This window comes from Dendropsophus ebraccatus, chromosome 1 (assembly GCF_027789765.1).
Source record: "Dendropsophus ebraccatus isolate aDenEbr1 chromosome 1, aDenEbr1.pat, whole genome shotgun sequence".
Classification (NCBI taxonomy): Eukaryota; Metazoa; Chordata; class Amphibia; order Anura; family Hylidae; genus Dendropsophus; species Dendropsophus ebraccatus.
Genome location: NC_091454.1, coordinates 191,782,453 through 191,809,121, shown reverse-complemented (window position 1 = coordinate 191,809,121; position 26,669 = coordinate 191,782,453). Strand labels below are relative to the sequence as shown.

Sequence of the window (26,669 nt, the reverse complement as noted above, 5' to 3'; positions counted from 1 at the left end):
CTCCCTGCAAGTTGATTGGCTAAAAAAACAGGGAAGGGGGATTTGAATGCTCATCGAATATTTATCGAATATTCGGCGTACTATTTGATAATATTCTATACAATCGAATACCTTACTATTCGATCGAAGATCTATTCGATCAAACAGTATTCGCTCATCACTACTTCTTATGTGATTTAGTAACTGTTTTTCTCATCAGTCTAACACAGTTCTCTCTCCTGCTGCCTTTGTCCATGGCAGGAAACCAAGGTTGTAACCCACCCCCGGACAAACGGGCACCGCGTTCGAGGGGGAGGATAACCCAGATATAGACAGGTGTATGGGTGCGGATGCAGAAAATGATAGACCAGAGTCCAATAGCTTAAACAGGATAACTGCATTTACTTCAGAAACTTCAGTGCAATACAGAATAAACACACTTTGGTAACTGCAGGTGCAGGCAGGAGGTAGTAAGAGAAGTTGTGACAGCAAGGTAGAGAAGAGGAACGTCTTCAGAGCCCTGTCCAATGTAGCAGTGTACTCTGCAAGGATAGCATAGCTGAGAAGAGAAAAAGATACTCATACTCACATATAGATACCGTGGATCCGACCGCCTTATGCCCTATAGTGTGGGGATACTCGTCTTGCTAGGGTAGTACGAAGACCCAGGTCCCTGCACTAGGTTGAGTAGACTTCCCAAGACTTCCCAGAATAGCCGTGCAATACAGTAGGATAGGTAGGCTTACACGATGCTTTGTCCTACTGGGGTCAGTACCTAACTCCGGGAGACTGCCCTATGTGTTGTAGAGGGTATCCCTGGCGTGGACAAGGTTATCATGAGAGGACATCCTCCCTCCTGAGGGTCTAGCACTGCATGTTAACGATGTAGAAGAAATCTCTATGGCTCTGTGGTGTCTCAGTCACTCTCCACCTCTACTAACAAAAGACCAAAGACTAAAACTAAGACCCTACCACCAGAAACTAGCTCCTTTATCGGGTTACCTTAGCTAGTGAGGGATTGGTGGGCCCTTGTGTCTGCAAGAAAGAAGAGAGGTGATAGGCAGAAAAGTAAGGGAAACAAGGGCTGCGCCTGTAATAAGAGAACAATATAACATGTGACATAAGACAGTTAACCCGTTGCTTCCTTTAGTTGTGCTTAGAACAGTACACATAATAAATATATAAGTGACACCTAGTGGGGAAAACACATAATAAACTTCTCCTTCATCCCCTTTGTGAGAACCTGAGTGAGTTACATTGCCCAGGTGCATAAGAGCTTAGTGGCACACCTGTGCTGGGACTCTACACAGATGCTACCTCATGATGGGCAATGACTATTAAAAGTTACTGAGCACTGCAATATGTCCCATAATACTACCACCAATGCCTATGGTGACTGCACGTATTCATGCAGTCACCATAGGCATTGGTGGTACTATTATGTATTTTGCTCCTGTTTGCAATGAACGTACAACACCATAATACAGCAGCCATAAAAACCTGTGGGCCCATACTGGATGTCCATATGGCCCTATGATCAGATGTTGGCATACATAGTTTTGTCAGAATCTGACAAAAAAACAAAACAAAAATAATACCTCCTGAATATGGAGACAGTGTGTGTTGAAACAGAGTGCCTTTAGCTCAGTAGTACTAAATGGTATGGATGCCGTATACTGCTATACAGACACTATGGCTCAGTAGTAGTGGAGCAAATTGTTGCCAGGTACCGCCATATAGACACACGGAGTGCCATTGGCTCAGTAATATTGGAGCATATGGATGCCATACATTGCTAAACAGACACATGGAGTTACTATAGCGCAGTAGTATTAGAGCATATGGATGCCATATAATGTTATTCAGACATATGGAGTTACTATAGGCCAGTAGTATTGAATAGTATGGATGCCATATACAGACACTTTTGCTCAGTAGTATTGGAGTGTATGTTGTCATACACTGTCATACACTGTCATACACTGCCCATAGTTCAGTAGTATTGGAGCGTATGTACAGACACATGGAGTGCCCATAGCTAAATCTGGGTCATGAAGTGCCATTGGCTTAGTAGTATTGGAGCATATGGATGCCATACATTGCTATATAAATACATTGAGTTACTATAGCTCAGTAGTATTGGAGCATATGAATGCCATATATTGCTATTTAGACACATTGGGGGACATTTATGAAAGATATGGCTGAGGCGTACGCCAGGGAGAAGGTGCAGATTCGCCCCTTCTCCCTGGCTTATGCCTCCCATATGCCCCGCTCGTCCGATGGGTGGGCTTGGCAAGCTTGGGGGGGGGGGGGGGGGGTGACAAGGCAGGAGGGAGGCGTAAATCATGATTAAAATCTACATCTGTTGGAAGCAGGTGGAGATTTAGTACACCGGACGCAGATTCGGACAGCAGCCCTGCAGCCGCTCACCTGTCCTGCCGCAGCCGTCCCGTCCCGCCGCCAACGCTTACCGCTGTCCCGCGCCGTCAGTCAGCAGCTGTCATCGCCTTCCAGCGAGTCGTGAGTGCCCGGGGTCAGCGGGGGCCGCGATGCCCCCGCTGACCCTTAGGCACTCACGACTCTCTGGAGGACGATGACAGCTGCTGACTGACGGCACTGGAGCGCGGAAAGGAACAGCGGTGAGCGTTGGCGGTGGGACGGGACGGCTGCGGCAGGACAGGTGAGCGGCTGCAGGGTCGGTAGACAGCGGTGAGCGTTGGCGGCGATGACAGCTGCTGACTGTCGGCGAGGGACAGCGGTAAGCGGGACGGGACGGCTGCTGCAGGACAGGTGAGTGGCTGCAGGGCCGGCCCAGGGGGGGGGGGTGCGGGGGGTGCAGGCGCGGGTGATTCGGTTACGGCGGCGGGGGGGGGGGTGTGCGGGGGGTGCAGGCGCGGGTGATTCGGTTACGGCGGTGGGGGGGGTGCGGGGGGTGCAGGCGCGGGTGATTCGGTTACCGCGGCGGGGGGGGGGTGTGTGCGGGGGGGTGCAGGCGCGGGTGATTCGGTTACGGCGGCGGGGGGGGGGGGGGGGGTTGTGAGGGGGCGGCCGCCTGTTTGCCTCAGGCGGTTTGCCTCAGGCGGCAGAAACCCCAGAATCGGCCCTGCCCTATTCCACCGGGTGATTATCGTTCAGATTATCGTTAAATCGTTCGAATCTAAACGATAATCGTTCGGTTGAAATGAAGTTAACGATTAACGACCAAACGAGAAATTGTTGATCGCTTTATAAGACCTGGACCTATTTTTATCGTTGCTCGTTCGCAAAACGTTCGCAAATCGTTCGCATTGAATAAGACGTTGTTCGGTCGTTCCCAGTAGATACGAACGAAATAGCGAAGAAAAAACTATCGCAAATACGATCATAAGTAACGATTATCGTTCCATGGAAATGAGTGAACGTTTTCAGGTCTTTCGCAATAGCGGTCGTTTGAGATTGTTAATCGTTAACGATTATGCGAACGATAATCATCCAGTGGAATAGGGCCCTAAGGGGCGTGCCCCTCTTAGTGAATCCTGCCTAGAAAAGGGGGTGGGGCCCAATATAAGACCAGCGTACTTGTCTTCGTTAATCCCCCCATGGAGTTGCTATAGGTCAATAGTATTAGAGTGGATAGATGCCATGTACTGTCAGATAGATACAGGGGCGTAACTAGAAGTGTGTGGGTCCCATAGCAAACATTTGATCAGGCTGCCCAATCCCCCCTGACCACAAACCTATCAACTGTAGTCATAACCTTAAACATTTAACTGCAGGTGTGTGTCAGGAGTGCTTGCAGTTGAAGGGATATATGCTGCACCCTGAGGGCCCGCTCGGCCACTGGGTGCTGCAAATAATTACAGCTCAATTGGCCAAGTGTATTGCAGGAGTGGGCCCTGGGGCCTCCTGATGCGGCGGGCCCCGTAGCAGTCGCTATGGCTGCCATGGTGGTAGTTACACCCCTGTATAGATACATGGAATGCCTATAGCTTATTAGTACTGGAGCATAGGTATGCCATACATTGCTGTAGTGACACATGGCGTTACTATGGTTCAGTTTTATTAGAGTGGATACATCTCATGTACTGCAATTCAGACAGGTGATGGGTTGCCCATGGCAACCAATCACAGCTCAGCTTCCATTTTCCCAGAGCTCAATATTTGAAGCTGAGCTGTGATTGGTTACTATGAGGTAAACCAGTTTTAGTGTTCCCAGTTTTTATACATCCCCACCCCAGCAGTCTATATGGCAGGTTTGCTGTGTTTTCAATTTCACAACATTTCTCAAAGCTTTGGAGTTTTCCCCATAGATTTGAATGTAATAACAGAGGCAGCAGGATTATATGCAGACGCTACAGCAGGGTCTCCCTAGCAGACAGTGGGCGTGGTCAAGGCCCACACTGGGCGGGGTCAGAGGCCTGACTGACGCCTCTCTCACACACTGGAGAATCTTGTGCCCAGAGCTCCCGCCCTTTCTTTGTGACGTATCAGGGTGGGCGGGCTCACAGGACGCAGGCTTTGCCTTTCTCTTCTCGCTAGTAGCGAAGTCGCTTCGGAAGTTTTCCGGAAGTAGCCGAAGGTTGAGGGGGCTCGGGACCGGATGGAACGCTAAAGCGAACGGTCCGGATAAGCGACTGTGGCTGTGGCGGCGGCATAGGGTGACCCGGCGGCGGGTGTGCCGGGTGTCAGTGGGTGCCGAGAACGGGAGTTGTTGGGAGTAAAGAGTGGAGGGTGCTGCGCTGCTGGAGAAGTTACAGCAAGTGGCTGACACTGGAGAAGGACCCCGCGGAGGGGGTGACCCGGAGCGGGCGCTGCTGGGGGCTCAGGGGGTAGGCGAGGAATCCGCTACTGCTGCTCCGGGTCACCGGCGGGGGGAGGGGCCGCGCCTGCCGCCACTAGTGCCCCCCGACCTACATGGCTGCCCCGGGGGAGACCCGACACACAGGTGGGTGAGACGGTGTGTGGTGTGTATACATATATACTGTGTGCACTGCAGCTATATACTACTGCTGTACTCTATATACTACAGCTATATACTACTGTACTCTATATACTATAGCTATATACTACTGCTGTACTGTATATACTACTATAGCTATATACTACTCCTGTACTGTATATACTGCAGCTATATACTACTCCTAGCTGTCATGTGTGGTGTGTATACATATATACTGTGTGCACTGCAGCTATATACTACTCCTGTACTGTATATACTACAGCTATATACTACTGCTGTACTCTATATACTACAGCTATATACTACTGTACTGTATATACTATAGCTATATACTACTGCTGTACTGTATATACTATAGCTATATACTACTCCTGTACTGTATATACTATAGCTATATACTACTCCTGTACTGTATATACTATAGCTATATACTACTGCTGTACTGTATATACTGCAGCTATATACTACTCCTAGCTGTCATGTGTGGTGTGTATACATATATACTGTGTGCACTGCAGCTATATACTACTGTACTGTATATACTATAGCTATATACTACTGCTGTACTCTATATACTACAGCTATATACTACTGTACTGTATATACTATAGCTATATACTACTGCTGTACTCTATATACTACAGCTATATACTACTGTACTGTATATACTGCAGCTATATACTACTCCTAGCTGTCATGTGTGGTGTGTATACATATATACTGTGTGCACTGCAGTTATATACTACAGCTATATACTACTGCTGTACTGTATATACTGCAGCTATATCCTACTGGACTGGTGCTAAGTAGATACAGCTATATAGTACTGTACTGTTCTGTAATACTACTGTACTGGTGCTAAGGATAGCTGTCATGTGTGGTGTATATACAGTGTATGCAAGTATACACCGTGTGCACTACAGCTATATGTATATACTACTCCTGTACTATATGTATATACTACAGCTATATACTATTCCTGTACTATATATATATATATATATATATATATATACTATTCCTGTACTATATGTATATACTACTCCTGTACTGTATATACTACAGCTATATACTACTCCTGTACAATATATATATATATATATATATATATATATATATATATATATATACTATTCCTGTACTATATGTATATACTACTCCTGTACTGTATATACTACAGCTATATACTACTCCTGTACAATATATACTATTCCTGTACTATATGTATATACTACTCCTGTACTGTATATACTACAGCTATATACTACTCCTGTACTATATATATATATATATATATATATATATATACTACAGCTATATACTACTCCTGTATATTACAGCTATATGTATATACTACTCCTGTACTATATGTATATACTACAGCTATATAGTATTCCTGTACTATATATATATATATATATATATATATATATATATATATATATATATATACATACAGTGGTGCCTTGGATTATGAGCATAATTCGTTTCGGGGCCATGCTTGTAATCCTAATCCGCTCTTAAACCAAAGCAAAATTTCACATAAGAAATCATAGAAATGCAAACAATTGGTTCCACACCCCAAAAATAATGATTTATTATTCTGAATAACAAGTAAATCTAATGAAACAAACATTCAGAAACAGCAGAATATGTGATATTATAAGTTACTGTACAGTAATGGTGAGGATGGGAAACACAAGGGCAGACAGAGACTGCAGGGAGCATGGAGGAATGAGCAGGGCAGATGTGGGCACAATATAGCAGCACTCACTGTCCGGGGAGAGAGGGGTTACAGCTATGAAGAGATGACCCCCACAGTCCTGTCCCCTGATGTAAGCCCCAGCCTGGAGTGGATCTGCTATGATTTGGAAGGTGAGGGAGACTTCCTGGGTCGGAGTACAGTGCTGTAGACCCCGCTATGCAGACCATGCCCCTTCCCTATTCGCACTCCCACCCAGTCTAGGGAGCTCTTAAACCAAAGCAATGCTCTTAAACCAAGTCACAATTTTTAAAAACTGTGAGCTCTTAAACCAAAATGCTCTTAAACCAAGGTAACACTGTGTATATATATATATATATATATATATATATATATATATATATATATATATATATATACACACACTATTCCTGTACTATATGTATATACTACTCCTGTACTGTATATACTACAGCTATATACTACTGTACTGGTGCTAAGGATAGCTGTGTGTCATGTGTGGTGTATATACATATATACACTGTGTACATTACATCTATATGTATATACTACAGCTATATACTACTCCTGTATACTATAGCTATATGTATACTACTCCTGTGCTGGTGATAATGATATAATGTGTATTGTGTATACAGTGTCAGTGCTAATGTATTGTTATACTATATATACTACCTCTCTCCTACTTTGCTGTATGTATAGTGTCAGTGCTGATCTGTATACTATATATACTTCCCAATGCTCCTGTGCTGTATGTAGTGTGAATACAAGTCTGTATACTCTATGAAGTACTGCGTATATAGTGTCAGTACTGATCTATATACAGTATGTACTATATCACTACTACTGTACAGTGTATATAGTCAGTACTTATCTATATACTATATGTACTACACTTGTATACTTCTGTACTGCGTATATAGTGTCAGAGTTAATCTCTATGTATACTTTATAAACTAGGTCTATATACTTGTGTACTGTGTATATTGTGTCAGTGCTGATCTATATGTATATTACCTCTATTGTACTGTATGTATAGTGTCAGTACTGATCTGTACATATATATATATATATATATATATATATATGTATATTATACTCCTGTATGTGAAGTGTTAGTGTAGGACGAGGCTGTGGTATAAATTGTGTATACTGTATCAGGACGTGTGTGTGTGTGTATATACACACACACACAAACGCCTACCTACACACCTTGGATGACGAGCATAATTTGTTACGGGACCGCGCTTGTAATTCAAATCCACTCTTAAAGAGCACCTGTCACCGCCCCGCGCCGGGGTGACAGACTCTCGACCCCAGCTAGATCCCCTTATAGTTACCTCATGTCGCCGAGTCCCGCTGCCGGAGCCGGTCCCGGGGCGGAGATATCCCGGTGAGAAGCCGGCGCACGCTCTGTGGAGATGGGTCCAGCGCCCATAGAGAATGAATGGAGCCGGACTCATCTCTGCTGCGGGCGCACGTCTCCATTCATTCTCTATGGACGCCGGACCCATCTCCACAGCGCGCGCGCCGGCTTCGGACCGGGAAATCTCTGTCGCAGGACCGACTCCGGCAGCAGGACTCAGCGACATGAGGTAACTATAAGGGGATCTATCTGGGGGTCGGGTGCCTGTGACCCCGGCGCGGGGGGTGACAGGTCTCCTTTAAACCAAACAGAAACCAAAATTTCCCATAAGGAATCATTGAAATGCAGAAAAATGATTCCATACCCTCAAAATAATGATTTTTTTTTTAAAAATTCTGAATAACAGGTAAAACAAGCATTTAGAAGGCAGAATATGTGATATTATCAGTTACTGTACATTATAGCCATGCAGCATATGGAGTATAATGTATAGTTAGGGCATAAGAATGAATAAACAGCAGCAGTTTGTAGATACAGAATGGAGCTGCAGATGTTCATAATGCAGTAGTGTAGTACAACAGGTAAGAAGCAGGACTGCTGTCAGAGGTCTGTGTGGTCACATGACAGCAATGCAGAAGGGGTGTGTGTTCAGCATGGACCAATCAGGAAGTGAGAATCACAGAGCTGTGCAGGAGGACAATGACAGAAACTTCTCTATACAGCAGTGTGAGTAGCTGAATGTGAGTGCAGGCACATTATAGCAGCAGTGTGTATAGCTGAGTGTAAGTGCAGGCACATTATAGCAGGAATGGAGAGGATGGGAAACACAAGGGCTGACAGAGACTGCAGGGAGCATGAAGGAATGAGCAGGGCAGATGTGGGCACATACATGCAGCACTCTCTGTCCGGGTAGAGAGGGGTTACAGCTATGGAGAGATTACCTTCACAGTCCTGTCCCCTAATGCAAGCCCCAGTCTGAAGTGGATCTGCTATGATTTGGAAGGTGAGGGAGACTTCCTGGGTCAGAGTACAGGGCTGTAGACCACACTATGCAGACCATTAAAATGTTGAAAACAACGATCAGCTGACATTGTGCATGTTCTAGTACACCAAACAATTATAGGCTGAAATGGCCTGTAATCGGCCAAGTATGGCCGATAATCATAGGGCTTTTAGTCTAAAGACATTGCAAGGCTTTAAAAACAAAACAGAAAACAAAACTAATACATAGAATACATACCCCCCCCCCCCTCCTTTAGGTCACCGTCACATAGTCCCTGTGGTGACATCACTGTGCTCGCAACCCCTGCAGCCCTGGACCCCAAGAGCAGGAATGGTCTGTGTCACTATTAGGCGCTCATGGTCCTTTGCCTAGGGCAGCACTTCAGTGAGTTAAAAAAAATTACTTTTGGTGGAATCTGTATAGATCAGAAGTGATGTGAAATTCCCTGCAGATTGGCAACCACTCTTTATTTATGATTGCTTTTACCGCTTTCCGCATGTGGAATCCTTTGGGGACGTATTACACGGCCCGATTAGCGCGGTAAGCGAATGCCGATCTGTCAGATTGGCGCTTGCTTACAGATCCTATAAAACGGCTGGATGATTGTGCAGCCCTTGCTTATATAGAATATAATAAAGTTATTACTTACCTGTGCACGCTCCCCCGTGTCCTCCTGCCATTCCCCGCTCACCACAGCCGCCGTTGGAGCTTCTGAACTCGCCTGTCACTTCACAGACGGCTTTAGCAGCAGCTGCGGTGAGTTGGGAAAACCCGGGAGCCTGGACGGTTTAGTATAATGTTTGTTTTCTTTACACTGTCATCAGCCCCTGGCCGTGCATCACTGTACATGGCCGTCGGACAATGATTTTAAGACTTGCGGTTCAGGGAAGAAACAGAGTGCTGCACCTCACACCTATGGCTGATACTAGTGCCCCTAGGCTAAATAAAAAACACATCAGAATTTTGTGTATGAATTGATCAAGCCATACTGCCCCATGTACCATCGTGCAGGTATCTGATACACATGGGTCCCTACACTAAGTCCACACCGTGCCAGTCAGTGGCCACCAACCCCGCAGGCGTGCACAGCCAGGGAACGGGGGTCATGGGACGGCCCTGCGACCCCCATGCCACAGGACCAGACCCAAAAACACCACACCAGAACCCGGCCAGCACCGCCGGCGGAGAAGGTCGCCCCCGATTTTAAGACTTGCTTAATTCGGCCAATCTTCAGTTCATCGTCTGATTGTTGTCTTTATTACACGGAGCCATGCTGCCCGAATCGGCCTGATTGGGCAGATTATCAGTCCATGTATTAGGGCCCTTAGTGAGGTGTATTCAGTCTGTGTGCCTAGGGCAGCATGAGCTAGAATTACAGCCCTGCTGACAGGTTCCCTTTTAGCCGGTGCTTTGCCAAGGGAATGGTGGCACATAAAGGAGAAGCCCAGGGCATTTTTAATATTTGACAAGCAGCAGGGGTAAGGGAGAACATAGCAATGAAGCGTTGTACTGGTGTCCTCGCTGTCTGCTATACCTGATATGGCGTTTTAAAGAGTCTTCAGTAAAGAATAAAGTTCTATGGTGAGTGCCCTCTACGTTTTTTTATTTTTCTACATACAAAGAAGCAATGAAGCATTGAATACCCTTCCCTGTGCCCGCAATGTGGCACCTGACCGGCCCACGGGAGTTGGGAGGGGGGGATGCCCGTACACTGCTGACGTCATGACCCTGTTGATGGACAGCCCGCTCACCCAATCAGTGACTGGAGTGGCATCCCACCCTAGTCACTGAGTGGCTGATCAGGCCCTCCATCAACGGGGTCATGACGTCGGCAGCGCAGGGGGTCCTGGAGCGGTGATCCAGCATTGGAGAGGTTAGTCTGGATGGTTTATGTTCCCCCTGCCCCTGGAGTTTGACTTTTTTTTTTACTAGTGAGTGGATTTTTCCCTTAATAGCTGGTGGTCCGGGTTTCATCCGCAGGACCTGTGGCAATCAGTACATCACCTTTTATAGCTCTGATGGAGGAATATTCACACCTATGCTACTTTTCTGTCACCGCAGTGTAGCAAGGCGTGTTATAGATGCTCACAGATCTGTAATCTTTGACCCCAGGTCCTTTAAAATTCATAAAGCTGATGTGAGAAGAGTTTGGTTACTTGTGATGTGTTTTCATTTCTCTTCTTTATGGGTCAGAGGATAAGGCCTGACACACACAGCCCTATTATACCACCTCTAGGGCTGTGTGATTCCCTGCTGGATGTATTGCTCTTAAAGGAGAAGTCCGGCCAAAATTATTTTTTTTATGTTATTACTTATGGAAAGTTATACAATTTTCTAACGTACATTAATTATGGGAAGTGCTCATATACTGCTATTTCCCTTAATTTAGTGTTTCAGGAAGAGTTAGAATTCTCTCAGAACCAGTGACGTCACGACGAAGGGTGTAATTCCTATGGAGTGTCCAGCAGGGGGCGCTCTCTATATAGAAATCAATGAGTACCATTGACTTATATATATATATATATATATATATATATATATATATATATATATATATATATATATATATATATATATAGTGTGCCCCTGCTGGACACTCCATAGGAATTACAGTGAATGTAATGTAATGTTATGCACTGTACTTTTGTGACTTCATGAATACATTTATGGAATACTGTGGGGAGCAAGTGTCCTTGCTCCCCAAAGTATCCCATAAATGTATTCAATGAATACATTTGCTGGGCACCGAGCAGGGAGGGAGAGAGGTGCTATCTACCTCCCCCCTCCCTGCTCGGTGCTGGGAACATATACAAAGTACTACTCCCCATCCTGCAGATAATGGGGGAGTGGTACCTTTTGCTATCCCTATCACCACCCGCGCCGCCGCCACCGCCGCTCACACAGGGGCTGCTTTTCATGCACCCCGCCGCTCCCCCTCCTCCTCCTCCCGGCTTCAAACTTACTATCGCGCCGCTTCCTGGTGTCCCCGGCCGGGGTGGGGGCGGGCTAACGCGGCCGGCATGCAAGAGCAGAGAGCGGCGGCCAGATAGTGTGAGGAACGGGGCAGGAGGGAGTCAGCGGCCGGCCGGGTAGTGAGGAGCGGCGCGGGCAGCGGGGAATCAGCGGCGCGATAGTAAGTTTGAAGCCGGGAGGAGGAGGGGGAGCGGCGGGGGGCATGAAAAGCAGCCCCTGTGTGAGCGGCGGTGGCGGCGGCGCGGGCGGTGATAGGGATAGCACAGGTACTACTCCCCCATTATCTGCAGATAATGGGGGAGTAGTACTTTGTATATGTTCCCAGCACCGGGGAGGGAGGGGGGAGGTAGATGGCACTTCTCTCCCTCCCTGCTCGGTGCCCTGAAAATCTATTCATTGAATACATTTATGGGATACTTTGGGGAGCAAGGACACTTGCTCCCCAAAGTATTCCATAAATGTATTCATGAAGTCACAAAAGTACAGTGCATAACATTACATTACATACACTGTAATTCCTATGGAGTGTCCAGCAGGGGCGCACTCTATATAGAAGTCAATGGTATTTATTGACTTCTATATAGAGAGAGCCCCCTGCTGGCCACTCCATAGGAATTACACCCTTCGTCGTGACGTCACTGGTTCTGAGAGAACTCTAACACTTCCTAAAACACTAAATTAAGGGAAATAGCAGTATATGAGCATTTCCCATAATTAATGTACATTAGAAAATTGTATAACTTTCCATAAGTAATAACATATAAAAAAATAATTTTGGCCGGACTTCTCCTTTAAAGGAGGGGACCCCCATAATACAGCGGCAGGCACAGTATGGTGCCACAGGGACGTGTGTGTGTGTGTAATGCCGTACACAGCTAGGAATCATTGGGATGGTCCTCATGTGTGACGCTGATATGACAGGTCTAACCAGTTCTATGTGTCAAGAAATGGCAGATCACTTTTATAAAAATATTACATTACACCTGACCAGCCACGTCGTCTTCTGATAATAAAGAAAAGCGTATTTCTTAATAGAATATAATGTGGACTCTTTGAAGACGTTCCCACAGTGAGATGTGATGCTGGGTTTTCTTATTTAGCGCTCCTGTTTTTTCTTGGTTTGGGATGCAGGATGCCGTACCATCTGTATTAGCAGGCAGGAGCTGTACGTACCTGTCGCCGAATAAATCTAATGTCCTGTGGTTGCAATTGAATATTGACTTAGAGAGGTGCCGGCCGTCAGCTGTAGGGTATGGCAGTCCCATAAATCACAGGACGTTTGTCAACACTCTAAACGCATCAAGGAGCCCTAGTATTGCTGTTCTCTACCAGGATTAAACGTGCCTTAGATGACACTTTTGCCAAGTTTTTAAACTAGCAAATACCAAAAAATTTGTAAAAATGTATGGACGTAGAATCAACCTTGTTGTCCGTAAAAATTCTGTGATAAAGCTGGGGAAGGGGCGCTATAGAGAAATCTATCTATCTATCTATCTATCTATCTATCTATCTATCTATCTATCTATCTATCTATCGTGTGTGTACCTGTGCACACACAGAAGGAGATCCTGGTCTTTTCTGTCAATGTGTACTGCCTCAAAAGCAGCAGGAGCATGGCAGCCATTATAAAGCTGTAGTGAGCAGTCTAAACTGTGTATAAAGCCCTGCGGTGAGGTCTTTTACTTAAAAAATTGTCTCTCTCTTGGTGTGTCCAGGCACTCCTACTCCCCCTTCATAGAGTTGTATGCCTGTACCTTCTTTCAGTTAGAGACAGGACAGGAGGCAGACAATTTCTCAAGTTTTAGTTGGGAAGATGCTTGATAACAGGTAAAGGAAGCATTTTATTTGATAAGATATATTACACAGTTTCTTATGAAAGCTTGTACCATTGATCTATGCAAAGTTTGTGGAAATGACAGTGCTTACTTAAAGGGGCCCTCCAGTGATTCCATAAAAAAAAAAAAATCACAAAAAAAAGCATATAGGTGCACTCAACTTTCCTGTTAGTGTACACTGCTCCTAGCCCCAGGTTCAAACTTTTACAAATGGTCCCAGTTTTACATCATAGGAGCCTCCTAGGAAACTACATCTCCCAGCATGCATTGCATCTCGGAACCAACTTCCGGGTACCCACCCCTGTCTTGTAGTATCAGCCTACTTGGGCTGCTTCTGCTTTGCATAGTATACACTGTATCTTTCTGTCTATCTATTCAGCTACATAGATTAGAGAGAGAGGTAAAACAGTGTCTCCTTTCCCCTATACTACTCAGGAGAGGCTGTTGTTTCCCCGTCCTTTGCAAGGTGTGATGAGGTTACAGATGAGGTGTTACAGCTTGCCTGGCAACAGAGTAGACAAAGATCATGTGATCCTTGTCTCAGATGGGAGGGGGGAGGACAGAGGAGTGGAGCAGGTCTAATAACAAACAATCTTACATTATGGGTGGGGATTAAACAGGGTTAAATCTTTCTTAAATAGAGTTCCCCTTTAGGACAAGTCTGTCTACATAGTCCTATGCTATAGAAGGCACATATTACTGATGATCACAGGTGATGGGTGTGCTTTCTGTACTATCCTAGCTACAGATACAGCTACTCCTGGGGTTAGTTCATTCCTGACAGTGTCTGTATATTGCAGCTTTTACTGTAAGGCTCTCTGTACATGTAACCATTTTTCTTAGTTATAATTTTTAAAGTGATTTATGTGAAATTGTTTAGGAATGGTCAGACATCCACAGGGCATAAATGGTATCTCCGCATACACAGCACTTACATGAGCATTGTTGAGGCGAGTTAGCGGTACCGCTGTGACCTCCATCACGGAGTCCCATGTTGCTTGGTGTTACTAGCCCTGACAAGGACAAATATCTCTTAGCAGGGCTATTTTTCCCTGCTCTGTGCTTGCTATGGTATGGCATCCCCAGTTATATCGGAGGACATCTTAAGTAAAAAAAAGCTAAATAAACAATACATATAATAAAGAATATAAGATAGAAACCTCTGCCATCTGTACACAAAGCACTATCCCTAACACACTGTCTATAAGTAGACAAATGGCCCAAAGCATACTACCAAAGTTGTGGCAGAATAGCATAAGAACAACTAGTCTTCCTATTTGTAATGCTCCTTATTGCACACGTATTCACAGCAGAGTTTGACATTCAATATAACTTGGTTCCTGCGGTCTCCTTATGGTCTCCTGGCCGAGCTACCGAGGTTAACCAGACTCTGCAGGTGGCTTCAGCCACACACTTCTCTACTTCCTGACTTTACACTACTTATATACACTCACCGGCCACTTTATTAGGTACACCATGCTAGTAACGGGTTGGACCCCCTTTTGCCTTCAGAACTGCCTCAATTCTTTGTGGCATAGATACAACAAGGTGCTGGAAGCATTCCTCAGAGATTTTGGTCCATATTGACATGATGGCATCACACAGTTGCCGCAGATTTGTCGGCTGCACATCCATGATGCGAATCTCCCGTTCCACCACATCCCAAAGATGCTCTATTGGATTGAGATCTGGTGACTGTGGAGGCCATTTGAGTACAGTGAACTCATTGTCATGTTCAAGAAACCAGTCTGAGATGATTCTAGCTTTATGACATGGCGCATTATCCTGCTGAAAGTAGCCATCAGATGTTGGGTACATTGTGGTCATAAACGGATGGACATGGTCAGCAACAATACTCAGGTAGGCTGTGGCGTTGCAACGATGCTCAATTGGTACCAAGGGGCCCAAAGAGTGCCAAGAAAATATTCCCCACACCATGACACCACCACCACCAGCCTGAACCGTTGATACAAGGCAGGATGGATCCATGCTTTCATGTTGTTGACGCCAAATTCTGACCCTACCATCCGAATGTCGCAGCAGAAATCGAGACTCATCAGACCAGGCAACGTTTTTCCAATCTTCTACTGTCCAATTTCGATGAGCTTGTGCAAATTGTAGCCTCAGTTTCCTGTTCTTGGCTGAAAGGAGTGGCACCCGGTGTGTTCTTCTGCTGCTGTAGCCCATCTGCCTCAAAAGTTGGCCGTACTGTGCGTTCAGAGATGCTCTTCTGCCTACCTTGGTTGTAACGGTTGGCTATTTGAGTCACTGTTGCCTTTCTATCAGCTCGGACCAGTCTGCCCATTCTCCTCTGACCTCTGGCATCAACAAGGCATTTCCGCCCACAGAACTGCCGCTCACTGGATGTTTTTTCTTTTTCGGACCATTCTCTGTAAACCCTAGAGATGTTTGTGCGTGAAAATCCCAGTAGATCAGCAGTTTCTGAAATACTCAGACCAGCCCTTCTGGTACCAACAACCATGCCACGTTCAAAGGCACTCAAATCACCTTTCTTCTCCATACTGATGCTCGGTTTGAACTGCAGGAGATTGTCTTGACCATGTCTGCATGCCTAAATGCACTGAGTTGCCGCCATGTGATTGGCTGATTAGAAATTATGTGGTAACGTGCAGTTAGACAGGTGTACCTTATAAAGTGGCCGGTGAGTGTATGTTACAACAGCTCCATCTATTGGTGGCGGTGAATATCACAGCAAAAATTCTATACATTCATTGTGATGTGCTATACAACGCAGTATAGTTCACTGTAGGGTTGGGCAATATGACCAAACAAAAAAAAAACCTCATTATTTTCCCTTTTTTGCTTATAAACAGAACCCTTTTCTACTTGCAGGCGTCTCTGATACTATTTTATTGGTGTTTGAGGCAGCAGCTGCATTGCTTCACACAGTAAGAGAGCCTTCATAGAAGTTATGCCCAATATGTATCTCCAAATAGTTATTTGTTAATGGGAGCCATATAGTAGACAGATCTCCTGTATAGTGTGGCTGTGCACACTGGAGAACTGCCCCCATGTATACAGACACTGCACTGCCCCAGTATATACAGACAATGGAGAACTTCTGGCAGTTCTCCAGTGCCTGGTTATAGTGTGGCGGGGTCTCCTCCATGTTTACTCTGTGCTGGTGCTGTATATAGCCATGCTCTGCTTTTACCCTGACCCCACTGGCACCTGTCAGGACTCCGCCTTTGCTGTGGGTTGGTGTCAGTCAGCATTGTCTTTTTACCTGTAAAGTATTGCTGTACTGACTGCATGTGGCGTATGAAGACGGCAAATTCTAGAAAAGAAGAAAAAAACAACTGTTTTCATTCACTACGTTTCCCTTACACTTTCACTTTTTTTTTCTCAACATCCACATTAATTCAAAATTTATAGTCCATGTCCCGCTGATTCCTTTCTCATTAACTCCAACTAAGTTCCTTTATTGATGTCTTGGTTTACCCATCTGTAAAATTATCCTGCCACCGTGGAGCCAGGAATTGGTGATTTAATGTGAGAAAATGGGTCTCTTGGAAGATGTACGAAAAAAAAAATTAAAAATCTGTCTTTCCACTTACCCATCTCACCCTGTGCTTAAATAAGGGACAGGTTTTTAGTGGAACGTGTTGTTATTCTGCATGACTAGTCAGGTGTGGTGATGGAACATGTAACAGGGAGGAGGGGGGTGCAACTGCAGTTTTAAAAGGGCTACTTCGGAAAGAAATATTAATTTCAAATCAACTGGTGTCAGAAAGTTATACAGATTTGTAAACTACTTCTATATAACAATCTCCAGTCTTCTAGTACTTATCAGCTGCTGTATGTCCTGTAGGAAGTGGTGTATTCTTTCTAGTCTGACACGGTGCTCTCTGCTGCCACCTCTGTCCATGACAGGAACTGTCCAGAACAGGAGAAGCTTTCTATGGTAATTTGCTACTGCTTTGGACAATAGGACCCATGGAGACAGTGTTTACCTTGTTCCATTAGTCTTATAGATGTTGTATGTGTGGGGAGATGCCTGTTTGATTATAGTATCATTCAAAGTGCATGACGGCCATGAGAAGCAGTAGGGGGCCCTGTGTAGGGGTCAAAGGTAGTCCTAGCGGAGGCACTGCCCGTGATCACACTTGTACAATTTATCCATGTCCACTATGGTAATATCCCTTTAACTCCGGTGAAAACTGTCCAAAAACATCATTTAGATGGAAGCTCCACTTTTAAAATGAGGTCACTGGGGCGATCATCCGATCCCACATTCTCTGCTGGTGTTGGGAATGGGAACTGCTTATTACCAGGGCCCTAGTACATGGCCCGATGTGCACTATAGACAAGCAGCGCTCTCATTGATTTAAAGAGTCTACTATAATGCTGCGTTTACACGAAGCGATAATTCACCCAATCGATCGTTTAACAATTTTGAAGCAACAATTTGGTTTTTATAACTATCAGCGTTTAGACCATGGGTCTCCAAACTGCGGCCCTCCAGCTGTTGTGAAACTACAACTCCCATCATGCCTGGACAGCTAAAGCTTTGGATTTGGCTGTCCAGGCATGATGGAAAATGTAGTTTTGCAACAGCTGGAGGGCCGCAGTTTGGAGACCCATGGTTTAGACAAATAAATCGTTAGAAATATCTTTAGAAAATTCGTAAGAAAAATTGTTATTGCAATCGTTTTTAAGATCACTTAAGCCCTTCTTTCACATAGGGTGAATCTTTGAAAGACTGTTTACCCGAAGCGATCTGCGATTTTTTTTTTTTTTTTAGCGAGCGACGATTTGAGTATATGCTGAAAGATCAAAATGAACGATTTCTCGCTCGACGCTTGATCGTTTGCTGTGTTTCCACGGAACGATTATCGCTCAAATGCAAACGTTATTACGCAAATTTTAACTATAATTGTTCCGTGTAAACGCATCAAGGCTTGCCTATTGGGCAGGGAGGGCTGCACGAACCATTGCTGGCCCTTTGTATCATCTGTTTATTGGCTGCACATCTATGTGGTAGATTAGGGGTAGGGAACCTTGGCTCTCCAGCTGTTGCAAAACTACAACTTCCATCATGCCTGGACAGCCAAAGTTTTAGTCAAGGTTTCCTACCCCTGTGGTAGATGATCAGTGAGCCAAGTGGTTGATCGCTGGCCCTAATGGTCGGTTTGGCCCATCTTGTATTAGGGCCCTAAAGCAGTGTAGCATCCTATAACATATTGTTATCAGCTGTCTTTAATAGACAGCCCCTTTAAGAAGGGGGTTTTTATTTTATTTTTTTCCATAGCCGCTGCAATTTTTTTTTATCTCTTATAAAATGCTTCCGAAGAAAATGACGGAAAATACTATTAAGTTGTGTCAGACGCAGAACCTCTGAATTCCACATATTGAAATCAGATAAAAGACAGCGAGAGGCCCCAGTTCTGACAAAGCGCTTAAAAAGGGAATCATTTCCAATGTCACAAAAGAGATTCAGCCATCAAAATAGTGCCGCTCACCGCCGCCGCGACCGGCTGCCTTCTCCAAGTATAATGTAGGCTAACTACAAGTCATTCAAGCCTCTTCAAAAGGAAATTATTGCACACATCTATTCCTGAAAATGTTGAGTGTAGCGGGGCTCTGCCGAGAGAGAGCGGACCCTGAATGCTGTAATTGGGATCCCCAAGCGATGACAGCAGCGGCGGCAGGAGGTCGGGGGGCAGCGCACATTCAATTTGTAAGGCTGTAAACTTCAGTCATGTCCTCAGGCCTCAAGCACACAAACACACGTTACCTCCAACCATTCTATGACACAAGATCAACCTGTATTTTTATATCATCTGAGTTTCCAATAAAATGATATACTATGTTAGTGTCAGCAGAGGGGCCTGTGTCGCCTCTTACTGCTGCCGCTAAACGGAAGTGGCTGTGTAACAAAAACTATACATTTATATTACAAGGTAATATAACCTTATTAAAGTGTACCTGTCGCAAACATTTATTTATTTATTTATTTTTTTAAAGAAGTCAACAGGGGGTTGTGATCCCAAGCAGTTTTGCAATATACTCACTTTTTAATTTTAAGTTTTCTATACATATGGCCAAACTGCGGACGATATTTGGTCGTTTCTCTGTTCAATAAAAGAGACCAAACACAGATATGCTGCGTATACACGGAACGATTATCGCGCGAATTCGCATGATAACTATCGAATTAGAACGATAATCGTACGTGAAAACGCAGCGAACGATCAAACGACGAACGAGAAATCGTTCACTTTGATCTTACATGTTCTAAAATCGTCGTTCGCTAAATATTCGCAGATCGTTCCGTGTAAACAGTCGTTCACTGATTTTTCCTATGTGCGAGATAGGCTTAAGCGATCGCAAAACGAATTTTCTGTACGATATATCGTACCGTCTAAACGCTGACTGTTATGAAAAAAAAATCGTTACTCCGACATCGTTAATTGTGCGATCGGGCAAATTATCGTTTTGTGTAAACGCAGCAATAGTCCCCGTCCTTTGTGTGCTCACACAAGGAAAGAAACCTGTTCATCATGCAGGTTGTATATCAACTGAGAGCAATTAACTTAGGTGAATTATATTATGAGCTATGCACGCTTACCAGGAGACAATGTTCTTTGTTATGCAACAGTTCAGTCAGTATAATGTCACTGTGTGGTTACAGAGAATTTGGTGCTGTATGGCAGGAGAACTGACCATACAATGCAAGAATTGCTTGTATTCTCTGCTACTGAATGTGGACGCACAGCAGCTGTACACATGCGCAGTGAAGGGAGACACCTTGTGGCCATATGTATAATGTTGATTTAAACATGGAAAACTTTGCAACTTACAGCAAAACTACTTGCGATCACAACCCCTGTTTTCGTGACTGCGCGTCTTGAAGGCAACGTATGAACAAAAAAAGAAAAATCTAATCCCCAGAGTACCACTTTAAGTTGGCACAGAGGAAGAGCCTCATATGCCAATCACAGCCTTAGCAAGTGCCCTCCTGCTTATTTGTCACCCTCCCCCCCCACAGCTATTTCTAATGGTATGTTTACACAGAGATTTATCTGACAGATTTTTGAATGGTTTTGAAAAGAGGAGAAATCTCAGTCTTTCCTTTATGACCTGTTCTCTGCTTATAGTCTGTTCCTGGCTTTGGCTTAAAGATAAAGATAAATCTCTCTGTGTAAACACACCATAATTTCACTAAATGTGCAATGTACATGGAGGGATAGGGAGGGGGTGGATTCTGTCTAGGAGGAAAAGAGGCAGATTCTGCCAGAGCCTACTCCCATAACAGCACTGGTTTACAGTAGCACCACGGATTAACCCCTTTTGGGTGTGTTCACACGTACAGGATCCGCAGCAGATTTGATGGCCCAGAATTGATTTGCTTTGAATCTGCAGCTTCAAATCTGCGCCATCAAATCTGCTGCAGATCCTGAACGTGTAAACGCACCCTTAGGACCCTATTCCACCGGACGATTATCGTTCAGATTATCGTTAAATCTATCGAATCTGAACGATAATCGTTCGGTTGAAATGCAGTTAACGATCAACGACCGAATGAGAAATCGTTGATCGCTTTATAAGACCTGGACCTATTTTTATCGTTGCTCGTTCGCAAATAGTTCACATTGAATAAGACATCGTTCGGTCGTTCGCAATAGATACGAACGCAATAGCGAATAAATAGCGAAGAGAAACGATCGCAATTACGATCATAAGTAACGATTATCGTTCCATGGAAATGACCGAACGTTTTCAGGTCTTTCGCAATAGCGGTCGTTTGAGATCGTTAATCGTTAACGATTATGCAAACGATAATCGTCCAGTGGAATAGGGCCCTTAGTGATGTTGTGCATCCTCTACTGTTTGCTTTCCTACCACAAACCTGCTTCCGGGTTCAGGCTTGTGGAGGCCTTTATGTGGTGGATAGAATAGCGCCCCCTGTAATTCACCACGAGATGGCGCCCTAGGCCATCGCCTACCCCTGCCTACCCTTTGTCCCGGCCCTGACTGCAGAATGTTCTCTCCTTGTCTACCTTCATATACTATAATGGTAGAAGATAAAGGCAACTAATATACATAATTCTTTGATTAAGTTGTTCCTTTATCCCGGGTTGATCCATGTACTCTATCTTTTCACCATTGTTCATTAGCCGTGCACATCTTACAGTAGCCGTATCAGTAGACGGCATGGATTTGTTGTGATGTAAGACAATAGATTAGCTGAGATTTTGCTTGGACATTGGCTAAAATAGACAAAATTATTTCCAAACTAAACAATCCCTTGAAAGGGTCTTTTCCGGAGCCATCAAAGCAGATGATTGGGCGAATTACCGGCATGGATTGATCGCTTTATAAGACCTGGACCTATTTTTATCGTTGCTCGTTCGCAAATAGTTCACATTGAATAAGACATCGTTCGGTCGTTCGCAATAGATACGAACGCAATAGCGAATAAATAGCGAAGAGAAACGATCGCAATTACGATCATAAGTAACGATTATCGTTCCATGGAAATGACCGAACGTTTTCAGGTCTTTCGCAATAGCGGTCGTTTGAGATCGTTAATCGTTAACGATTATGCAAACGATAATCGTCCGGTGGAATAGGGCCCTTAGGGTAGCTTTACACGTACCGAATCGCAGCTGATTTTCTGCTGCGGATCCACAGCAGATTTGACTAAATGAACACAGCATTAAATCCTCACTGTAAAATCAGCTGCGGATCCGCAGCAGATTTGATGGTGCAGATTTGATGGACAGGAACTTTCCAAAGGAGGAAAGATTTTCTATGGGGATTTGCTACAGCTGTGTACGGTTTTTGACACAGACAGAGGTGGCAACAGAGAGCACTGTGGGAGACCGGAGAGAATCCACCACTTCCTGCAGAGCATACAGCAGCTAAGTACTGGAAGACTTAATTAGAATTAATTTACAAATCTATATAACTTTCTCACACCAGTTGATTTAAAAAAGATTTCCCTCTAGAGTACCCCTTAAAGTAGTGATGTACATGACATTTTTAGAGACTCTGTCAGTAGGTTTAGGCGGTCCTATCTTAGGGTAACATAAACTAGTTCCAGAAAAGCTGAACTGAATGATATATCACTTACATTGTTCTGTGCAGCTGATTCAGAAATATCATCCAGAACAATAAGTAGTCCTCTCCATTATGTGCATGAGCCCAGTAGTCCTTGATATTCATGAGAAGCAGAAAACTCCGCCCACCAGCTGCTGATTGACAGTTGACTGCCTTTACACAGCATGGATAGATAACTGCCAATCAGCAGCTGAAGGTAGGGGTGTGGCAAGAATCCTATTATCCTGCATATTAGGAGAACAGATGAACAGAATGATGTAAGTAATACAGCAATCTGTTCAGCATTTATGTCACTAGTTTATGCTGCCCTCATTTAAGGTGGAATAAACCTAGTGCTAGATTCCCTTTAAGAAGTGTTGTATGTTCCTGTACTTTGCAGCAGAGGAGCGCTGACACTCTCTCAGCAGTACAGACTTTGGTGACTTCCTTCAGGCATTATATTTCCAGTGTCTCTTCCTGTTGTGGCAGAAGGAGCTTCATGTTCAGATGAAATGGATGAGACTTATTATGTTCTGCTTGTGCTAAAAGGTTATCTAGTTGTCTGTGTATAGTAATGAGCTGCGGCACGGAGATGGGCTGGCGGCTACCAGTTTGTTTGTTATAGTAATGACATCTTTTGTTGTCTGTGAGCTGTTACGTCTGACAACTTTACACTTTGTGTAACACATAGTACCACACGGCTTCCCAGGCGCTCCAGCGGGAGCAGTCAGTGGCACTAAGATGCACAGCTTCTCTATGGGTATAAGTAACATGTCTAAGCAACTGGTACGCGGGAATTCCCAGGCAGACTAGAGGAGTCTCACTCCACTGATCTTGTAGCTCCCATAGACCGCTGTTCTCTGCTGGATGTAAACCACAATCTAAGGGCTACGACTGTAGCATGTGTTTTGCTATAGGCAGAAAAGCCATATGTAATAGCCTAGCTGTAGCTGTCTATATGATATAGGTCACCACGGACATAATGAATTATAATAAAATGTTACAAGGGTTATCCCAAGATCAATGTTTTTCTCTTAAAGGAATACTCTACTGAAAAAAGAAATGTCAAATTAACTGTAAATTAATTGTAAATTGCATCTATGTAAAATCTCAAGTCTTCCAGGTCTTATCAACTGCTGTATGTCCTGTAGGAATGGGGTATCCTTTCCAGTCTGACACAGTGCTCTCTGCTGCCACCTCTGTTCAAGAGCTGTAGCAAATCCCCATAGAAAACCCCTCCTGCTCTGGACAGTTCCTAACATGGACAGAGGTGGCAGCAGAGAGCACTGTATTGGACTGGAAAGAATACACCACTTCCTGCAGAACATACAGCAGCTGATAAGTACTGGAAGACTGGAGATTATTATTTTTTTTTAAATAAGTCATTTAGAAATGATAATGAGCAGTGAATGAGAGAGAGGAAGGGGGGGGGGCTTGTCTTTTTGAATGCAGATAATGGCATGTTTGCCTAATAAACCCAATTACAACATTTTTTTTAATATTGCCTGTACTATTAATTTCTGCAAAAAACAAACAAAAAAAAAAAATGACAGTGACACTTTAAGGCCCACTTAAGAAATCCGGACAGATTTTTTTGGACCCATAAAGTTTCATAAGTCACAGACACCTTTCAAGTCAATGGAAGCGTCAGGAATTCGGTTCGCTGTCTTGCTGTCTTTCCTCCAGGATGTGACACCAGTGGGGCAGTGGTCCGTAGGCCACTGACTGATACTTGGCAGAAAAGGGGTTTTCACTGCGGCAGAAACAAAGGAGCCGCCTAAGGCCGTATGTACACAGGTGAAGCCAGGATCTGTGTCCTTCTTTCTTGTTCTCTGTGCCTCGGGTGCTTTCTCGTGGATGCCAGGCTCCTATGCACATTGCATTATGGATATCTGCAAAAGCTTTCAGAAAGTCTGGGACCCTAAGCAATCCAAAAACATATTTTCAGCAGCACCAGAAAAAAACAGTATGTGGGTGCACGTCTCACCAAACCGGACCCAGGTTGTATGTGATATCCAAGAAGAAGATGGAGACCGTCATTCCAAGTAAAGTGTTCACCTTTTAATCACACCAATGCAACGTTTCGGCTCTATGTGTAGCCTTTCTCAAGGCTACACATAAAGCCGAAACGTTGCATTGGTGTGATTAAAAGGTGAACACTTTACTTGGAAGTGCGGTCTCCATCTTCTTCTTGGACCCTAAGGGTGGTATTACACAGGCCGATGGGGGCCCGATAATACCTGTAAACGAGCAGCGATCTGCTAGATTAGCGCTCGTTTACTGGGCCTATTACACGTCCCGATAATCGTTAAACAACGGCTGTAGGGACATCGTTACCGATGTCCTTGCAGCCCTTGCTTAACTATATACATTACCTATCCACGTTCCAGGGCTGCTGCTGCCGTCTTCTTCTCCACGGGTCCCGCGCACTCTAACTTCAGAGTGGCCTGTCAGCTGACAGGCCGCTCAGCCAATCACAGGCCGGGATCGACGCGGCCTGTGATTGGCCGGGCGGCCTGTCAGCTGACAGGCCACTCTGAAGCTAGAGCCCGCAGGACATGGGGAGAAGACCACAGGAGCAGCCCTGGAAGTGGATAGGTAATGTATATTGTCAGTCGCCGAGCGCGCACCGCTATTACACGTAGCGGTGCACGGTCGGCGCCCGGCGAAAATAGGTCCAAACCTATATCAACGATCAGCCGATGATCGTTGTCATCAGCTGATCGTTGTATTTATTACATGGAGCGATAATCAGCCGAATCGGGCCGATTATCGTTCCGTGTAATAGTACCCTAAAGGCCCTATTCCACCAACAGATCTGACGACAGATTATCTGCCAAAGAATTGAAGCCAAAGCCAGGAATGGATTTGAAAAGAGGAGAAATCCAGTCTTTCCTTTATGACCTGTTCTCTGATTATAGTCTGCTCCTGGGTTTGGCTTCAAATCTTTGGCAGATAACCTGTCAGATCTGTTAGTGGAATAGGGTCTTAAGCAATGTCTTCCCATCCTCAGGTGGAGAGACAATGGCGTTTCTTCTTTGCTGCGCTCTTATAATTTATGCCTTGGTCTAGATAAATAAACGTATTAGGAAAACGATGACATTTGGAGAATCTCTTAACAAAGTTGGCAGAAGAGACTGCGGCATCTGTCGTGTTACCAAATAGTGTCAGTATTCTGTAGCCTTCCTTAGGGATGGGTACACGATCTGACACCTAATAGGTGTTACCATAAGCCCCTTCCAGTTCCATGTCAGAAGGTGACTTGGTGGCATTCAGTAGCCGCTTATCCTCATACACCACTATTATAACTAGTACAGGGGAGGTATGGGACTCTTGTGTTCCAGCAATAACTGGCAGCGTCTCCTCTTCCTGCTGTGATCGGGGAGAGCTGCTTAGAGTAGATTGCAGTCTGTCACTGTGTAGCCGCTAGACGTGTTCTCTGGCTGATAGACGTGTCTTGGCTCACGCATACGGACGTTTGCATAGTATTTCCAGCACTGCATGTATTTGTCTCTGGCCGTGTGATGATCTCTTAGTTCAGACGAATCTTGTGCCCGAAGATGCCTCTCAGCTCTGTATACCATTAGTGAAAGTGTAAAGTGGTTGAAAAGTGAGCGAAGTTAGAGCGAAACATGCGACCCACATGGGCTGCAGTAGCTGCTTCTGAAACGCTGCTGTTAACCTGCATGGTTTTTATAATACTAGCCAGTTTTAGCCATTACACCATAAGTACTAAATAGTAAAAACAGGCAAATATTAAATACAAGTTAAAGGGGTAGGGG

At 44.7% G+C, this 26,669-nt stretch overlaps 1 protein-coding gene across 4 annotated transcripts in view; it reads left to right on the top strand.

Moving 5' to 3' along the window:
* The first annotated feature begins 4,454 nt into the window (after positions 1–4,454).
* The window catches only part of GMCL1 (germ cell-less 1, spermatogenesis associated), a 73,472-nt gene continuing 51,257 nt past the window's right edge, over positions 4,455–26,669 (top strand). For 3 of the 4 annotated variants that reach the window (XM_069957109.1, XM_069957360.1, XM_069957280.1), the window contains exon 1: positions 4,455–4,906. The gene's annotated coding sequence lies outside the window, so the exon portion shown is untranslated. Of the gene's footprint in view, positions 4,907–23,055; positions 23,166–26,669 lie in introns of those variants that run through there. The other variant, XM_069957192.1, reaches the window with a different exon arrangement.